Below are 5,845 nucleotides of genomic sequence, written 5' to 3'. Positions count from 1 at the left end.
AGGTGTATATGTACCACAGCTTTCTTATCCATTCATCTGCTGATGGACATCTAGGTTGCCTCCATGTCCTGGCTATTATAAACAGTGCTGCGATGAACATTGGGATACACATGTCTCTTTCCCTTCTGGTTTCCTCAGTGTGTATGCCCAGCAGTGGGATTGCTGGATCATAAGGCAGTTCTATTTCCAGTTTTTTAAGGAATCTCCACACTGTTCTCCATAGTGGTTGTACTAGTTTGCATTCCCACCAACAGTGTAAGAGGGTTCCCTTTTCTCCACATCCTCTCCAGCATTTTTTAGAGCTGGTATATTTCATATGTTCTTACTCTAAGGCTCATTTGCCTACAGGCTTGCCCCTTTTCTCTCACCTTAAATCCTGATATATTTACTAGACCCCTCCCCCATGGCAGAACTTAAACTCCAATCTGTGTCTCTTCACCACCACAAACCTCTTTTGCCTCATACCTGCTTTTTTCTGGCATTTCTTTTCTTGGTTGGAAGGTGTCTTAACTTTTGCATGTGCAGGTGGTAGATCAGCCCTTGCAGGGAATTTGTATATAAATATATGAATAGGATCCTTCACAGTTGCCTCTGTTTTACTTCTCAAATCCCAAACAGTTTGACAACCCTCAACTCCTAACTTTATTTCCTTATAGGTGTGCCACTTGAGTTCTAGTTCCTTGTACCATAATTTGGAAAATACCATAGACAGAAAAGCTAGGGTGTCTGTTATCTACATTGTTTCCTGTGAGGAATATAACTTGTAAGACCCTGCCTACATTTGTTGCTCTCTTCATGCAGTGAAACTGGTGCCACACTTCGGTTTGTAGGGAGGAGGAGAGTCCTAGGAATTTGAATGACAGGGTCAAAAAGAACGGGCTATTTTGAAAGGAGTATGTCCTTTGGTCAGCCATCTTGAGGCCATCCTGAAGTGATCCTTCTTCCAGCTCTTACCAGAGACTTGGACAAATTAAACTAGAAAAAAACAAGACAGGAAAGCACATTGACATGGTTTACATAAATCAACTTAGAGTAGAGAAGGATGTTGAGTTGTCCGAGGGAAAATGGAAATATCTGACACAGGACACCCTTTGTTCCTTAACATTTACTCTCTGTTTTCATTTTGGAGAAAAATCTATATCCCAGACAAAGAAGACGTTTGAAATACCATCAGTTTTGGTATCATTGTGGGCAAATGTCCATTCAATGATACTTTCCTGAAACTTAAAATACTAGGCATGCAACCAGTATTTTACACATAAATACAGACTATGTGAAGTCCCATTTCACATAGCAGGAGACAAAAAGGATAATGGGTAAAATAAATATAACTACCTGGGTCTCTGCTGAATAGCCAACAAAGTTGGTAATCAAGAAAGTTGAAAGTTTGTAGTAATGGAATTTGGTAATCATAGCTGCATTCTTCCAATATTCTTTGCATGAATATTATCCTCTACCATCTACTATTACCCTCTACCATTCTTCTGGCTAGATAGAATTCTTTCAGTTCAGTTCACTCACTCAGTCATGCCAACCCTTTGCAACCTCATGGACTGCAGCACACAGGATTCCCTGTCCATCACCAACTCCCAGAGCTTGCTCAAATTCATGTCCATCAAGTCCATGATACCATACAACCATCTCATCCTCTGCCAGCCCCTTTTTCTCCTGCCATCAATCTTTCCCAGCATCAGAATTTTTGTAATGAGTCAGTTCTTTATATCCGGTGGCTAAGGTATTAGATCCATCTGGAGCTTCAGCTTCAGCATCACTCCTTCCAGTGAATATTCCTTTAGGATTGACTGGTTTGATCTCCTTGCTGTCCAAAGAACTCTCAAGAGTCTTCTCCAACACCACAGTTCAAAAGGATCAATTATTCAGCACTCAGCTTTCTTTATGGCCAACTTGCACATCCATACATGACTACTGGAAAACCACAGCTTTGACTAGATGGACCTTTGTCGGCAAAGCTTTTTAATATGCTGTCTAAGTTTGTCATAACTTTTCTTCCAAGGAGCAGGTGTCTTAAATTCATGGCTGCAGTCACCATCTGCAGTGATATTGGATTCCAAGAATATAAAGTCTATGACTCTTTTCCCCATCTATTTGCCATTAAGTGATGGGACCAGATGCCATGATCTTAGTTTTCTGAGTGTTGAGTATTAAGCCAGATTTTTCACACTCCTCTTTTAATTTCATCAAAAGGCTCTTTAGTTTCTTTTTGCTTTTTGTCATAAGGGTGGTGTCATCTGCATATCAGGTTATTGATATTTTCCCCAACAATCTTGATTGCAGCTTGTGCTTCATCCAGTCCAGCATTTCCCATGATGTACTCTGCATAAGTTAAATAAGCAGGGTGACAGTATACAGCCTTGATGTACTCCTTTGCCGATTTGGAATTAGTCCATTGTTTCATGTCCAGTTCTAACAGTTGTTTCTTGACCTACATACAGATTTCTCAGGAGGCAGGTAAGGTAGTCTGGTATTCCCATCTCTTTAAGAATTTTCCACAGTTTGTTGTGATCCACACAAGTCAGGACTTTGGCATAGTCAGTAAAGCAAAAGTAGATATTTTTCTGAAATTCTATTGCTTTTTACATGATACAACAAATGTTGGCAATTTGATCCCTGGTTCCTCTGCCTCTTCTAAATCCAGCTTGAACATATGGAAGTTTTCAGTTCACAAACTGTTGAAGCCTAGCTTGGAGAATTTTGAGCATTACTTTGCTAGCGTGTGAGATGAGTGCAATTGTGCAGTAGTTTGAACATTCTTTAGCATTCATTGCCTTTCTTTGGGATTGAAATGAAAACTGACCTTTTCCAGTCCTGTGGCCACTGCTGACTTTTCTAAATTTGCTTGCATATTCAGTGCAAGACTTTCAGAGCATCATCTTTTAGTATTTGAAATAACTCAGCTGGATTTCCTTCACCTCCACTAACTTTGTTCGTAGTGATACTTCCCAGGGTCCACTTGACTTCATACTCCAGAATGTCTGGCTTCAGGTGAGTGATCTCACCATCATGATTATCTGGGTCATTAAGACAATTTTTGTATAATTCTTCTGTGTATTCTTGCCACCTCTTCTTAGTATCTTCTGCATCTGCAGGTCCATACTGTTTCTGTCCTTTATTGTGCCCATCTTTGCCTGAAATACTCCATTGGTATCTCTGATTTTCTTGAAGAGATCTCTAGTCTTTCCCATTCTATTGTTTTCCTCTATTTCTTTCCTTTGATCACTGAGGAAGGCTTTCTTATCTCTCCTTGTTATTCTTTGAAACTCTGTTTTCTGATGGGTATATCTTTCCTTTCTCCTTTGCCTTTTGCGTTTTTTCTTTTCTGAGCTATTTGTAAGACCTCCTTGGACAATCATTTTTCCTTTTTCCATTTCTTTGTCTTGGGGATAGTTTTGAGTACCACCTCTTCTACAGTGTCACGAACCTCCATCCATAGTTCTTCAGGCACTCTGTCTATCAGATCTAATCCTTTGAATCTATTTGTCACTTCCACTGTTTAATCATAAGGGATGATTTAGGTCATACCTGAATGTTTTAGTGGTTTTTCCTACTTTCTTCAATTTAAGTCTGAATTTTGCAATAAGGAGTCAAGATCTGAGCCACAGTTAGCTCCCAGTCTTGTTTTTGCTGACTTTGTAGAGCTTCTCCATTTTTGGCTGCAAAGAATGTAATCAATCTGATTTCGGTATTGACCATCTGGTGATGTCCATGTGTAGAGTCATTTCTTGTGTTGTTGGAAGAGAGTGTTTGCTATGACCAGTGTGTTCTCTTGGTGCAACTCTGTTAGCCTTTGCCTTGCTTCATTTTGTACTCCAAGGCCAAACTTGCCTGTTACTTCACTTATCCCTTGACTTCCTACTTTTGCATTCCAGTCGCCTATGATGAAATGACATCTTTTTTTGGTGTTAGTTCTAGAAGGTCTTGTTCACTTCAGTTGCTCAGTCATGTCTGACTCTTTGTGACCCATGGACTGCAGCACACCAGGCCTCCCTGTCCATCACCAACTCCTGGAGCTTACTCAAACTCATATCCATCGAGTCGGTGATGCCATCCAACCATCTCATCTGCTGTCATCCCCTTCTCCCACCTTCAATCTTTCCCAGCATCAGGGTCTTTTCCAGCGAGTCAGTTCTTCACATCAGGTGGCCAAAGTATTGGAGTTTCAGCTTCAGCATCAGTCCTTCAGGACTGATTTCCTTTAGGATGGATTGGTTGGATCTCCTTGCAGTCCAAGAGACTCTCAAGAGTCTTCTCCAACACCACAGTTCAAAAGCATCAATTCTTCAGTACTCAGCTTTTATAGTCCAACTCTCACAGCCATACGTGACTACTGGAAAAGCCACAGCTTTGACTAGATGGACCTTTGTCGGCAAAGTAACGTCTCTGCTTTTTAATATGTCTAGGTTGGTCATAGCTTTTCTTCCAAGAAGGTCTTGTAGGTCATCATAAAAGCATTCAACTTCAGCTTGTTTGGCATCAGTGATTGGGGCATAGACTTGGGTTACTGTGATATTGAATGGTTTGCCTTGCAAACAAACAGAAATCATTCTGTCATTTTTGAGATTGCACCCAAATACTGCATTTCAGACTCTTGTATTGACTATGAGAGCTACTCCATTTCTTCTAAGGGATTCTTGCCCACAGTAGTATATATAATGATCATCTGAATTAAATTTGCCCGTTCCAGTCCATTTTAGTTCACTGATTCCTAAAATGTTGATGTTCACTCTTGCCATCTGCTGTTTGACCACTTCCAATTTACCGTGATTTATGGACCTAACAGTCCAGGTTCCAATGCCCTATTGTTCTTTACAGCATCAGACTTTACCTCCATCACCAGTCACTTCCACAGCGACGTGTTGTTTTTGCTTTGTCTCTGTCTCTTCATTCTTTTTGAAGCTATTTCTTCATTCTTCTCTAGTATATTGAGCACCTACCAACCTGGGGAGTTCATCTTTCAGTGTCATATCTTTTTGCCTTGCCAGACTGTTCATGGGGTTCTCAAGGCAACAATACTGAAGTTATTTGCCATTCCCTTCTCCAGTGGACCACGTTTTTGTCAGAACTCTCCATCATGACCCATCCATCTTGGGTGGCCCTACACAGCATGGCTCATAGTTTCATTAAGTTAGACAAGGCTGTGATCCATGTGATCAGTTTGGTTAGTTTTCTCTGATTGTGGTTTTCATTCTGTCTGCCCTCTGATGCATAAGGGTAAGAGCCTTGTGGAAGCTCCCTGATGGGAGGAATCTGGGTCTTGTGCTAATGGGCAGGACCATGCTCAGTAAATCTTTAATCCAATTTTTTGTTGATGGGGTGAAGCCAAACTATGGGATTGCCTTCAAAAAGATTTATGCTAGCACTGTTGTATTCAGTGCCTCTGACCCCGTGGCAGGCCACTACTGATCCATGCCTCTGCTGCAGATTCCTGGAAGCTCACAGGCAAGTCTGGCTCAGTCTCTTATGAGGTCACCACTCCTTTCTCCTGGGTCCTAGTGTACACAAGGTTTCATTTTCACCCTCCAAAATCTGTTTCCCCAGTTGCGTGGAAGTTCTGTAATCAAATCCCACTGGCCTCCAAAGTCAAATTCCTTGGGGTTTTTCAGTCCCTTTGCTGGATACCCAGGTTGGGAAATCTATTGTGGCTCCTAGAACTTTCTTAACAGTGTGAGAACTTCTTTGGTATAATTGTTCTCCAGTCTGTAGGTCATCTGCTCAGTGGCTCTATGGTGGGGTGAATGGCCACCTCCTCCAAGGGGACTTAGACCACATGGCGTTCCTTCCAGGTCTGCTGCAGCCAGAGAGCCCCTGTCCCTGCAGCAGGCCACTG

The sequence above is a fragment of the Bison bison genome, unplaced genomic scaffold (assembly GCF_000754665.1).
Source record: "Bison bison bison isolate TAMUID 2011002044 unplaced genomic scaffold, Bison_UMD1.0 scf7180017864465, whole genome shotgun sequence".
Taxonomy (NCBI): Eukaryota; Metazoa; Chordata; class Mammalia; order Artiodactyla; family Bovidae; genus Bison; species Bison bison.
This window is presented reverse-complemented; position numbering follows the sequence as displayed.